This window comes from Micromys minutus (assembly GCF_963924665.1).
Source record: "Micromys minutus genome assembly, chromosome: 22".
Taxonomy (NCBI): Eukaryota; Metazoa; Chordata; class Mammalia; order Rodentia; family Muridae; genus Micromys; species Micromys minutus.
Window position 1 is genome coordinate 3,912,426 of NC_137957.1, and position 14,256 is coordinate 3,926,681.

A 14,256-nucleotide genomic window follows, 5' to 3' on the forward strand; every position below is an offset into this window, starting at 1 on the left:
TACACACTATGTGTGTGCTGGTGCTCAAAAGGCCAAAGAAAAAAGCCTATCATATACTCTGAATCTAGAATTGCCGGTGACTAAGAGCTGCCTGATGTAGGTGTTAAGAACTGAATTTGGGTTTTCTTTAAGATCAGAGGTGTTCTTAATGTCTGAGTCACCTCTTTAGTCCCATGAGATTAATTCTTAAGGATTTATAATCATAGAAGTCTTAGGACAGCTGCTATCACCTCTATTCCATGTACTAAACTGTATGAATGTGTGTGTTAAAAAACACTAGATAATTCCTCTTTATACAGATATTGAGATGACTTAGGAGCCTAATATCTGATTCCATTTTGTTCTTTCTTCCCAGATAATTCAAGCCTAGTGTAAGATTTTTGGCAAAGTATAGAGTGGTTGAAAGTAAGAACAGAAAGTAAGTGTGCAGTTGACAGGTCATAAATTGAACACCATGATAACTTCTTCTAAATTGATATTAGGACACCAGGGCTGGTCTAACTACTTATGGAAATATATTTTAGGAACATCCCAGGAAATCTTCAGTAATGTGGGTGCTGCTGGTGAGAATGATATCATCACATTGTGGAACCAATGATCAAACGCGTTAGTGTTTTCCTTCAGTGTTCTTTTATGAGTCTCATACTTTGTGGATTGTATAGGATCATCAAAACAATAACCAGCACCATTGTTATGTCCCAGTGGTTTTTATCGCTCTTCATTTTAGGAACAAAATAGACCAGAATTTTGAAGGTGAAAACTATAATTGCTGGAAAACTCCAAGGTAAGTTGCCATGACAGAAGAAAACAGTGCTTTCCAGAATTTTAGAAACAGGGAATATTATTATGATTGCTGTTGTTGGTGTTTGGTTTTATCAGACAAAGCTTCTCAGGGGAGCCCCGGCTGTCCTGTAGAGCATGCAGGCCTTGAAGCCACAGAGATCTGCCTCCCTCTGCCTTCTAAGTACTGGGATTAAAGGTGTGGGCCACCACTGTTCAGTTAAGAAATAATTTTAAAGAAAACTAATAATACAAATTATTTCATCTCTAACTGATGTAGTCTCAGAAAACTGTCCACAAACATGTGCACAGGTTGACTGTTTACATTTAGAAAATCCAAACCCCAACGTATTCTTATTTTTAAATATCTAGAGCACGAAATGTGACTGCAAAGGACTCCCTTTTATTACTGATATATTTTTGAGATGAAGTCTCATGTGGCCTATGCTGTCCCAAACTGGCTATGACCCCAATATTGAACTAGAACCTCCTGGTGTTCCTGAGCCTCCTCCCTCTACCTCCTAAGTATTGGGCTTACCAATTTGCACTACCAAACTCAGTCACATGATACTACTTTGTAGTTCAGTGCACACAAACTTTCTTTTGTTCATAAATAAATTAAATATTACATGAAGCCAGGTGGTAGTGGTACAAGCTTTTAATTACAGCACTCAGGAGGCAGAAGCAGGTGGATCTCTGAGTTTGGAACAAGCCTGGTCTACAGAATGAGTTCCAGGATAGGCAGGGCTACAAAAAGAAACCCTGTTTCAAAAAGCAAACACAACAGCAATAAAAACATGTGATTGTTTTTTGTTTTTGTTTATTAATTGTATATCAAACTATTAATGTTAATCAACTCCTATCTTGAAATATAAAAGATATAATTCGTGAGGGACTTATTACATTTTCTCTGAGACTTCCATAATTTTGGAGAATAAACTGAACAAAGATTCCAGTTATTCCTCGCAAAAATAATTTGGTTTTTTGTTTTGGTTAGTTTATTTATTTGCATTTCAAACGTTATCCCCCATCCTGATTTTTCCTTCACAAACTCCCTACTCCATCGCATCCACTTGCTTCTATGAGGGAGCTCTCATACCCACCCACCTACTCTCAACTCACCACCCTAGCATTCCCCCACGCTGGGGCATCCAGCCTCCACAGGACCAAAGCCCTTCCCTCCCATTGGTGCCAGATAAAGTCCATCCTCTGCTACATATGCAGATGAAGCCATGGGTTCCTTCATGTGTACTCTTTGGTTCGTGGTTTAGTCCATGGGAGCTCTGGGGAGTCTGGTTGGTTGATACTATATTTCTTCCTATGGGGTTGCAAACCCCCTCAACTCCTTCAATCCTTCCCCTAGTTCCTCCGTTGGTGTCCCTGTGATCAGTCTTATGGTTGGCTGTATTAGTCTGGCTCTGGCAGTGCCTCTCAGGGGACAGCTATACCAGGCTCCTGTCAGCAAGTGCTTCTTGGCATCAGCAATAGTGTCTGAGTTTGGTGGCTGCACATGGGATGGATTCCTAGGTGGGGCAGTCTTTGAATGGCCTTTCCTTTAGTCTCCACTCATTGTCCCAGTGTTTCCTTTAGCCAGGAGCAATTCTGGGTTAATACTTTTGAGATGGGTGGATGGCTCTATCCCTTAACCATAGGCCTTGTCTAACCCCTGCATATGGTCTCTACAGGTTTTCTCACCCCTATGTTGGGTATTTCAGCTAATGTCATCGCAGTAGGGTCCTGGGAGCCTCTTGCTTTCCTACCATCTGAGATTTTCTAGTGGATATCTCCAGTTCCCCATCCCCACTGCTACAAAACACAGTTCAAACTGTACTTCTCCTCTCCTCCCACACCTAATTCTGCCCCTCTTTTCCTCCCCCTTCTCTCCCTCCCAGGCCCCTTCCTCCCACTACCTGCTTATTTTGTTCCTCCTTCTAAGTAGGACCGAAGCATCAAGACTTTGCTCTTCCTCCTTCTTGAGCTTTATATGATCTGTGAGTTGTATTTCAAGTAATTTATTTAATCTTTTTGCTTAATATTCACTTAGCAGTGAATGCATATCATGTTTGTGCTTTTGTGACTGTGTTACTCCACTCAGGATGATAACTTCTAGTTCCATCCATTTGTCTAAGAATATCATGAAGCCTTTGTTTTTAATACCTGAGTAGTACTCCACTATGTAAATGTACCACAATTTCTGTATTCATTTCTCTGTTGAAGGACAGCTGGGTTCTTTCCAGCTTCTAACTATTAGAAATAAGACTGCTATGAACATAGTAGAGCATGTGTCCTTCTTATATGCTGAACATCTTTTGGGTATATGCCCAGGGGCGGTATTTCTGGGTTCTCTGGTAGTGCTATGTTCAATTTTCTGAGGAACCGCCAGAATGATTTGCAGAGAGGTTGTACCAGTTTGCAATCCCACCGACAGTGGAGGAGTGTTTCTCTTTCTCCACATCCTCACCAGCATTTCTTGTCACCTGAGTTTTGATCTTAGCCATTCTTACTAGTGTGAGGTTGTTTTGATTTGCATTTCCCTGGTGATTAAGGATGTTGAACATTTCTTTAGGTGCTTCTTGGCCTTTTGGGTTTCTTCAGTTGAGAATTCTCTGTTTAGCTCAGTACCCCGTTTTTAATTAGGCCATTTGGTTCTCTGGAGTCTGCTTTTTTGAGTTCTTTGTATATATTGGATGTTAGCTCTCTATTGGATATAGGGTTGGTAAAGAGCTTTTCTCAACCTGTGGGTTGCCATTTTGTCCTGTTGACAGTGTCCTTTCCTTTACAGAACATTTTCAATTTTATGAGATCCCTTTATTGATAGTTGATGTTAGAGCCTGAGCCATTGGTGTTCTGTTCTGGAAATTTCCTCTGTGCCAGTGTGTTTGAGGTTCTTTCACACTTCACTTTCTCCTCTCTTAGATTAAGTGTATCTGGTTTTACGTGGAGATCCTTGATTCACTTGGACTTAGCTTTGTAAAAGAATGGATAAATTTGCAGTCTTCTGCATGCTACCTGCCACTTGAGCCAGCAGTACTTGTTGAATATTGTAGGGAGCCGTTTGTGCCACACCCAAACATGGCGCCGGCTTCCCGCCGAGAACTCGGCAAACAGAGCTGTTGCCCAGCCAAGAGACTTAGAGCACATGCGCCATATACGTCACAGCCCGCTCTCGGGGCATACTATTGAGTTACTGGAGGGCACACCAATCAGGTAGCGACACAAGTCTCCTGGGCATATATAAGCAATGCATTTCTCTCCCACGTGGAGAAGTCCCCTGCTCAGGGGGATCCTCTGCTCAGAGTATTGTACAACAAAGGTTGTTTGCAGAAGAATCCTGTTGTTGCATGCCTATTCCTGCCGGCGGGACATGGGGCGCGCGACAAGTGGTGCCGAAACCCGGGAGCGCCGAGGGGGCGCTTCAGTTCGCTGAAGTAGATTCAGAACTGCGAAAAGGTAAATGGTAAGCTCCGAGAGACATGTCTCTCTTTGGAATTTACGGGGTGCCAAAAGAGCGTGCCAAAAACTTAGGCATGTCTCTTCTTGGATTTTCTCGGGAAGTAGAAGGGTTATTGCTTGCATTTGTGGTAACTGTTGCAACATTACTGTTGTGGAAGTTATCTAGATAGAAAGTTATCACGCAGCACCAAGAGGGCGGGTCAGAAACGGAGTGTAATAAAAAAGGGAGCGCACAAGAAAAAAGTAAAAGAGGTAGGCTCCAAGAGGCATGTTCAAAACAAGTCAGAAATGGAGCGAATTCAAAGGCGGAAAGACCGCCGGGAGAAGAGAGGATTGTGCCCGGGAAATGAAGTACAAGTTTCCCTGAGAGGATACTTTGTATCTGCTAAAAGAGCAAAAAGCTTTAGAGCTGACAGAAGAAAAATTAGAGGATGAATTATTTGAATCTGTGGAGGAAGATTTAGAGGAGGAGGCAGCAGAATATGAGGCAGAGCGCTTTCAGCCCGGACGGAGGACTCCTGTAACACAACTGGAAGCTCTTAAAGCAGCCGCCGCCTCTGCTCTTCCACTTTACCCAGAGAGGAAGTGCGAGTTCTTTTGTACTCCAGAGACACGCCATACCATCAGGAAAATGTTTCCCTTGTTTGAGGATGATCACTGCCTCGAACACAAGCAAGTTAAAGAGTTGGCAGAGTCAGTCCGAACTTATAGAATCACTGCTAATTATACAAAAAACCTGGATAGGCTAATGCCACCTGGATTGCCAGTTGCTGGCCTAATTCCCAGCCAAAGGGTAATTTGTTTATTCCAGCCAAACCTAAGTGGTCACCTTTCTGTACAGGAAGAGATTCAGCCCTGTATCCTTGGATTGGCTGTCAATCTCAGGGTGTACGTTGGGCAGTTAAGGGCCCTCAAATATATGGGGCAACCAGCTCCCCAGTAGTCTGGGAGCAGGAGAACCCCCACGGAGAGCCACTCCAGGTTCCACGGGATTGGACCTCCGTGCCACCACCAGAATTGTCCTGACCCCACAAATGGGAGTTCAGCCTTTCCCTTGTGACTTTCATGGGCCATTACCGGCTAATATAATAGGGCTGCTTTTGGAACGGTCATCTGCCACCCTTAAATGTTTGGTAGTACACCCTGGGGTGATTGATCAAAATTATAAAGGCCAACAAAAGATCATGTGCTCCTCCCCTAGGGGTTTGTTTCCCATCTCCGATGGAGATCAGATTGCTCAATTGGTCATCCTCCCCATTTGTCCTGCCCAATTTGCATCAAACTGGGCAAGAAGGGAGAACAAAGGGAGAAGGGGGAACAAAGGCTTCAGTTCTTCAGGAACTGACTTAGCATATCTATTAGTAGATTTAAATACTGGACCAACCTAAATTTGGAGATTAAAAGAAAACTTTTTAAAGGACTTTTGGACTCAGGGGCAGACAAAAGCATCGTATCTACTAGGTGGTGACCTGCTAAGTGGCCAGTTAATCAATCTTCCCATTATTTACGAGGCCTTGGCTATGAAGCCAGTCCTGCTATTAGTACTAAATTATTAAAATGGAGAGCCCCTGAGGGACAAAAAGGAACTTTTACACCGTATGTCCTTCCATTACTGGTTAATCTATGGGGAAAAGACATTTTAACAAAACTAGGTCTTAAACTTATGAATAATTGCTCCCTGCCTGCACAAGAGATAATGATTAATATGGAAAATATCCCCAAAAGAGGCATTGGCAAATAGATGTCACCCATGTTCCCTCCTTCGGAAAATTAAAATATGTACATGTGTCCATTGGTACTTGCTCAGGAGTTATCTTTACTTCTCCTTTATCAGGAGAAAAGGCTTCTCATGTTATTACTCATTGTCTTGAAGGGTGGAGTGCATGAGACATACCTAAAGTGTTAAAAACAGATAATGGTCCTGCATATACATCAGCAAAATTCAAGCAATTTTGCCATCACATGGGAGTTTCACTCCTGACAGGATTGCCTTATAAGCCTCAGGGTCAAGGCATCATTGAACTTGCTCATCGCACCCGAAAGGTTTATTTAAATAAACAAAAAGGGGGAATTGAAGAGGTGCTCCCTACACCCAAAATGGCCATTTCCACTATGCTTCTTACCTTAAATTTTTTAAATTGGATGCTCATGGCCATTAAGCTGCTGAGCGTCATGGTCAATGGCCTTGGCCACCTAAAGAGTTAGTAAAATGGAAAGATGTCCTCACTGGTCATTGGAATGGCCCGGATCCTATCTTAATATGATCCAGGGGAGCTGTTTGTGTTTTTCCACAGGAAAAAAAAAAGCCCGATTTGGATCCCAGAACGTCTAACACATTGAGTGCTACCAGAACAAGAAGCTGTTCCACCTGCTTCTGATGAGCCTGTTCTGCATGACAATTCAAGCAGAACCGAGTTGGGATATTCTGTTGGTGTTTCCAAAACCAATTCCAGTGGAACATGATGCTACAGTCTTCCCTAAGTTTTTCACCACCGATATCAACTTGGGTGGGGGTGGGACTCTTTGGAGCAATCCTTTGCTTCGGACTTGCGTTGCTTCTCTGGCTGGTTTGTAAGCTCAAGGCCCAAACAAAAGAGAGACAAGGTGGTTATTGCCCAAGCGCTTGTCGGTCTAGAACATAGAGCATCAGCCGAAATCTGGTTGTCTATGCTTAAGCAGTAGGTCGCCATCGAGACAGCTCTTGCACTCCTAGAACGTCGGTTCATTGCACAGGATTAGAGTGTCTGGTTTGAGCAGCCCATGAGGGATGCCGAGCAAAGCATCGCACTGAGAGCCCCTTGTTGCGGGGTATCTCTGGGAGATATGTTATTTTGCATGAGGGTTGCCTGCCCCAGTGTTCCTCCCTCAGAAAATCGGCAGAATGACAGGTCAAGAGTACTACGGGCTACAAAAAGCCTAGCGGTTACTCCTGTACATGGTCTATATACACCTTAATGAGGATTTGACTTCTTTTTTTTAAACACCTTTATTTTACAAAACAAAGATAAATATACAGATTTCAAGCATTTTTTTTGCGTAAAATTATACAATACATTTTTGACAGTACTTTTTTCAGATTTTAAAAGAATTTTTACATAAATCTATATGAATAGTCAGTACTTGATCTTTTTAAAGGTTTGACAGTATGCATCGAAAACCCAATTGTTACAATGAGCACAAAGTACATGCAAAACAAAATGTAACATGAAAATAGTAAAAGTTTTCTTGTTGTGTAAAGATTTTTTTGTTTTGTTTTGTTTTCTTTATTTCTTGGAATTCCTACAGTCTGCGAGTTGTTTCTGGGGCAGTGCAATCCTCTGGGGTTAGCATTCCACTATCAATGACTGCATATTATGTCTGTTCTGTTGTGATTGGGTTATCTCACTCATAATGATATTCTCTAGATGCAGCCATTTTATTAAGAATTTGGTCAAGTCATTGTTTCTGGTGGCTGAGTAGTATTCCATTGTGTATATGTACCACAATTTTTGTATTCATTCATTTTCTGAAGGGCATCTGGTTTCTTTCCAGCTTCTGGCTATTATAAATAGAGCTGCTATGAACATTGTGGTACATATATCTTTGTTGTGTACTAAGGTGTCTCTGGGGTATATGCCTAGAAGTGGAATAGCTGGGTCTTCAGGTAGTATTATTTCCAATTTTCTGAGGAATTGCCAGACTGATTTCCAGAGTGGTTGTATTAGTTTGCAACCCCACCAACAGTAGAAAAGGGTTCCTCTTTCTCCACAACCTCACCAGCATCTGTTGTCATCTGAGTTTTGGGTCTTGGCCAATCTGACTGGTGTGAGGTGAAATCTCAGGGTTGTTTTGATTTGTATTTCCCTGATGGCTAAGGATGTCGAGCACTTCCTCAGATATTTCTCAGCCATTTGATATTCCTCAACTGAGAACGTTTTGTTTAGTTCTGTACCCCATTTTTTAATAGGGTTATTTGATTCTCTGGTGTCTAGCTTTTTGAGTTCTATGTATACCTTAGATATTAGGCCTCTATCTAATGTGGAGTTGGCAAAGATCTTTTCCCATTCTGTTGGCTGCCGTTTTGTTTTCTTGACAAGGTCCTTAGCCTTACAAAAACTTTGCAATCTCATTAAGTCCCATTTGTTAATCTTTGACCTTAGAGCTTGAGCCATTGGTGTTTTGTTCAGAAAATTTTCTCCTGTGCCTATATGTTCTAAAGTTTTCCCTACTTTCTCATCTAATAGTTTCAGTGTATCTGATTTAATGTGGACATCTTTGATCCACTTACACTTGAGCTTTGTACAAGGAGATTAAAGGGTCTATTTTCATTCTTTTGCATGCTGAGTGCCAGTTGGACCAGCACCATTTGTTGAATAGGCTGTCTTTTTTCCATTGAATGTTTACTGCTCCTTTGTCAAATCAGGTGACCATATACATGAGGGCTCATTTCTGGATCTTCTATTCTATTCCATTGATCCACATGCCTATTTCTGTACCAGTACCATGCAGTTTTCAGCACAATTGCCTTGTAATATACCTTGAGGTCAGGGATAGTGATTCCCGCAGATGTTTTTTTGTTGTTGAGGATGGATTTTGCTATTCTGGGTCTTTTGTTGTTCCATATGAACTTGCACATTGATCTTTCCAATTCCATGAAGAACTGTGTTGGAATTTTGATGGGGATTGTGTTAAATCTGTAGATTGCTTTTGGTAGGATGGCCATTTTTAATATGTTGATCTTTCCAATGCATGAGCATGGGAGATCATTCCATTTTTTGAGATCCTCCTCAATTTCTTTCTTTAGAGGTTTGAAGTTCTTGTCGTACAGGTCCTTCACTTGCTTAGTTAGAGTAACACCAAGGTATTTCATAGTTTTGTGACAATTGTGAAGGATACCTTTTCCCTAATTTCTTTCTCCACAGGTTTGTCCTTTGAGTATAGGAAGGCTACTGATTTGTGCGAGTTAATTTTGTATCCAGCCACTTTGTTGAACTTGTTTATCAGCTGTAGAAGTTCTCTGGTGCAATTTTTGGGGTCACTCAAGTACACTATCATGTCATCGGCAAAGAATGATGTTTTTATCTCTTTCTTTCCGATTTGTATCCCCTTGATCTCCTTTTGCTGTCTAATTTTTTTATATTAAACCATCCCTGCATCCCAGGGATGAAGCATACTTGGTCATGATGAATGATCATTTTAATGTGTTCTTGTATTCGGTTTGCAAGGATTTTGTTGAGTATTTTTGCATCAATGTTCATAAGTGAGATTGGTCTGAAGTTTTCTTTCCTTGTAGAGTCTTTGTGTGGTTTAGGTACGAGGGTTATTGTAGCCTCAAAAAATGAGTTAGGTAGTATTCCATCTAATTCTATCTTTTGGAATAGTTTGGAGAGTATTGGTGTTATATCACCAATAAATGTCTGATAAAATTCTGCACTGAACCCGTCTGGACCTGGGCTTTTTTTGGTTGGGAGGCTTTTGATGACTTCTTCTATTTCTTTAGGTGTTATAGGGTTATTTAGATGGTTTACTTTATCCTGGTTTAACTTTGGGACCTTGTATCTTTCTAGGAATTCGTCCATTTCCTCCAGATTTTCCAATTTTGTGGAGTATAAGTTTTTGTAGTAGGATCTGATGATTTCTTGAATTTCCTCAGTTTCAGTTGTCATGTCCCCACTTTCCTTTCTGATGTTGTTAATTTGTATACTCTCTCTTTGCCCTCTAGTTAGTCTTGCTAGGCGTTTATCAATTTTGTTGATTTTCTCAAAGACAAACTCTTGGTTTTGTTGATTTTTTCAATGGTTCTTTTTGATTCTATTTGGTCTATTTCTGCCCTGGTTTTGATTATTTTTTGCTGTCTACTCTTTTTGGGTACATCTGCTTCCTTCTGTTCTAGGGCTTTTAGCTGTGCTGTCAGGTTGCTGATGTAAGCTCTCTCCAGTTTCTTTTTGGAAGCACTTAGGGCTATGAGATTTCCTCTCAGTACTGCTTTCATTGCATCCCATAGGTTTGAGTATGTTGTGTTTTCATTTTCGTTGAATTCTAGAAAATCCTTCATTTATTTCTTTATTTCTTCTTTGACCTCCCTATTGTTTAACAGAGCGTTGTTTAGTTTCCATGTGTATGTGGGCTTTTTCTTGTCTTTGTTGTTGTTAAAGACCAGCCATAGACCATGGTGATCTAAGAGGATGCATGGGAGTATTTCAATCTTCTTATATCGATTGAGGCTTGCTCTGTGTCCAATTATGTGGTCAATTTTCGAGAAGGTGCCATGGGGTGGTGAGAGAAAGGTGTATTCTTTTACTTTAGGATAATATGTTCTGTATATATCTAGTAATTCTAGTTGGTTCAAAGTCTCTGCTATCTTTGCAGTGTCCTTGTTCAGTTTCTGTTTCCATGATCTGTCCATTGGTGAGAGTGGGGTATTAAAGTCTCCCACTATTATTGTGTGGGGTGAAATGTATTTTTTGAGCTTTAGTAGGGTTTCTTTTATGAATGTGGGTGATTTTTTATTTGGAGCATATATGTTAAGGATTGAGAGTTTCTCCTGACAGATTTCCCCGGTAATGAGTAAAAAGTGTCCTTCCTTATCTTTTTTGATAACTTTTGGTTGGAAATTTACTTTATTCGATATTAGAATTGCCACTCCAGCTTCTCCTTGGGGCTGTTTGCTAGGAAGTTTTTTTTCCCACCCTTTTACTCTGAGATAATGTCTGTCTTTGTTTTTGAGATGAGTTTCCTGTATGCAGCAAAAGGCTGGATTTTGTTTATGTATCCAGTCTGATAGTCTATGTCTTTTTATTTGGGAGTTGAGTCCATTTATGTTAATAGATATCAAGGAATAGTTGTTTCTGTTTCCTGCCATTATTGCTATTGTGGGTTGAGTTGTGTCGGTGTCTTTTTATTTTTAGTTTTTTTGTTTAGGAGTTTTTTGTTTTTACTAGGCTGTATTTTCCCTCATTGTATTGGGTTTTCCACCTATAATTCATTGTAGTGCTGGGTTTGTGGTCAGATATTGTGTGAATTTAGATTTGTCTTGAAATATCTTCGTCTCTCCATTGATGGTGATTGATAGTTTTGCTGGGTATAGCAGCATGGGCTGTCACTTGTGCTCTCTTAGGGTGTGCATGATGTCTGTTCAGGCTCTTCTAGCTTTCATAGTCTCTGTTGAGAAATCAGGTGTGAGTCTGATTGGCCTGCCTTTATATGTTACCTGACCTTTTTCCCTTACTGTTTTTAGTATTCTTTCTTTACTTTGGGCACTTGCTGTTTTGACTATTATGTGTGGGGAGGTATTTCTTTTCTGGTCCAACCTATTTGGAGTTCTGAAGGCTTCTTTTATGCTCGAGGTCATCTCATTCTTGAGGGTAGGGAAGTTTTCTTCTACGATTTTGTTGAAGATATTTACTGTGCCTCTTAGTTGATACTCTTCTCCCTCTTCTCTTCCTATTATCCTTAGGTTAGGTCTTCTCATTGTGTCCTGGATTTCCTGGACATTTTGGGTTAGGAGCTTTTTGTTTTTTGCATCTTCTCTGGCTGTTTTTTCTATGTTTACAATGTTGTCTTCTGCCCCCGTGATTCTCTCTTCCATCTCTTGTAATCTATTTGAAATGCTTGCTTCTGTGACTCCTGATTTCTTTTTTAGGTGTTCTACCTCTCGGGTTATCTCTTTTAGTGTTTTCTTTATTTTGTCAATTTCCGTTTTAAATTCCCTTTTCCATTCCTTCATCTCTTTGGTTCTGTTTTTTTCTAGTTCTTTGAGTGTTTTTCTTGCTTCCTGTTTAAAAGCTTCTGAATCTTTTTGCTTTTCCTCCCATTCTTGTTTTAGTATCTCTATCAGCATCTTGATGTATGATTTCAGGTCTGTGTCTTCTTTTTCTGGAGTGTTTGGCATCCCACTGTTTGCTGTTATGGGAGAGCTGGGTTCCGGAGTTGCCAGGTTGTCTTGATTTCCTTGGGATATACTCTTTTGCTTTCCTCTTGCCATTTTGTTGTCAGTGATATGTTATTGCCTTTCCCTTGTATCTGGTCTGTGTTCTTGGGTTTTCACAGGTCTAGGTGACAGATGGTCCCAGCCCTGTTCTATGCCTCAGAGTCACCGGGTGGGAACAGAAGTTCCAAAGTTCTGTTCCTGGTCCCTGGATCAGAGAGGGCAGGGCGGGGAGTGCGCTTACTGTGCACATTCCGCAGAGATCTCTCTGATGCCTGGTTGCCCAGATCTCCTACTCACCAGTCTTTAAAGCTTTAGCCACTGCTGATCTGTGTGGCAGATGGGCTGTGCCCTGTTCTGCGCCCTCGAGGATTTGAATTCTATCTCCGCCCTCCTAATATGGGTGTCCTACTTTGCTTAAAGAATAAAAGATAGGGGAAGATGTGGGGCACTGCCTGAACATTCTCCATTACAAGATGGCCCTGACATCCGGCTGGAGTTAGCAGTAAACAAGTCATGTGGGCTCGTGCTGGGTAACTTTCCACTTCTTGAGCTCTGCCTCTCCCGTGGTGTCATAGGGCCTGATGAGTTTCAACCAATCAGGGGGCTCCATGTCCAAGGTGAGGACAGATTCCTATATAAGGGAATGGGCTAGATAATTCAGGGTGATGACAGCCCTGCTCCTGATGCTTTGGAACCAGAGTTTCAGAGGAGAGGAGAGATGGGCGATTGTCAGTGTTTCCAAAACTGATGCCCTTTTACCTTAATGCAAAACTATTTTCTTGTTTGTTTGACACCATTAAAACCTTTGATGTACCGTACTTGCCCTTAAACACGGAGATAGCAGGGTTTGGGGATTATAGAACTCTTGCCTTATCAAGTAATTTTTGGCATGCTTTTGTGCAGAGAGACTGTGTTTCTGCTCAGGATGGTGTGTAAACTCCGTACTCAACAATAACGTGACAAAGTGTTCATAGCACAAGCTCTTGCTGCACTCAAAATGGGCACCTCTCTCTCTCTGTTTGGCTTAGTATGTTTTAGGAAAAATATTGGGTCTGTGTATGGATAGCCCCGGCACCCTGAGCCTTCGAGGCATTGCACCAGGATCGGGTGTCCTACACAGAGGCAGCCTTTGCACCCTGCAGGGCTCGTTCCCATTGCACGCAGGAAGGTGCCTTACCCAAAATTATAAGATATGCTTTAGGAAAAGTGTTGGGTCTGTGTCTGGATAGCCTTTGAACCCTGAGCCTTTGAGGCATTGCTGCAGGAATGGGTATCCTACATGTAGGCAGCCTTTGCACCCTGCAGGGCTTGTTCCCATTGCATGCAGAAATGTGTCTTACCCAAAATTTATTGCTGATCATGGTCTTGAACCCTAAAGGTCCAACAAGAGCCTGATGGTTGATCGGCCATGTTTTTATTTAAGAAAGTAGGGGGAGATGTAGGGAGCCGTTTGTGCCACACCCAAACATGGTGCCGGCTTCCCACTGAGAACTCGGCAAACTGAGCTGTTGCCCAGCCAAGAGACTTAGAGCGCATTCACCTTATACGTCACAGCCCGCTCTCGGGGCATGCTATTGAGTTACTGGAGGGCACACCAATCAGGTAGTGACACGAGTCTCCTGGGCATATATAAGCAATGCATTTCTCTCCCACGTGGAGAAGTCCCCTGCTCAGGGGGATCCCGTGCTCAGAGTATTGTACAATAAAGGTTGTTCACAGAAGAATCCTGTTGTTGCACGCCTATTCCTGCCAGTGGGACGTGGGGCACACAACAGAATATGCTGGGTTTTTTCCCACTAGATGGTTTTATCTCCTTTGTCAAAGATCAAGTGACCTTAGGTGTGTGGGTTCATCTCTGGGTCTTCAATTCTATTGCACTGATCTACCTGCCTGTCTCTGAACCAATACCATGCGGGTATTGTTTGTTTTATCACTGTTGTTCTGAAGTACAACTTGAGGTCAAAAATTGTGACTTTCCAATAAGTTCTCTTATTGTTGAGAATCGTTTGCATTATCCAGAGTTTTTCCTTAAATTCCAGATAAATTTGAGAATTACTTTTTTAATCTCTGTGAATAATTATGTTGGAATGTGGATGGGGATTGTATTGTGCTTT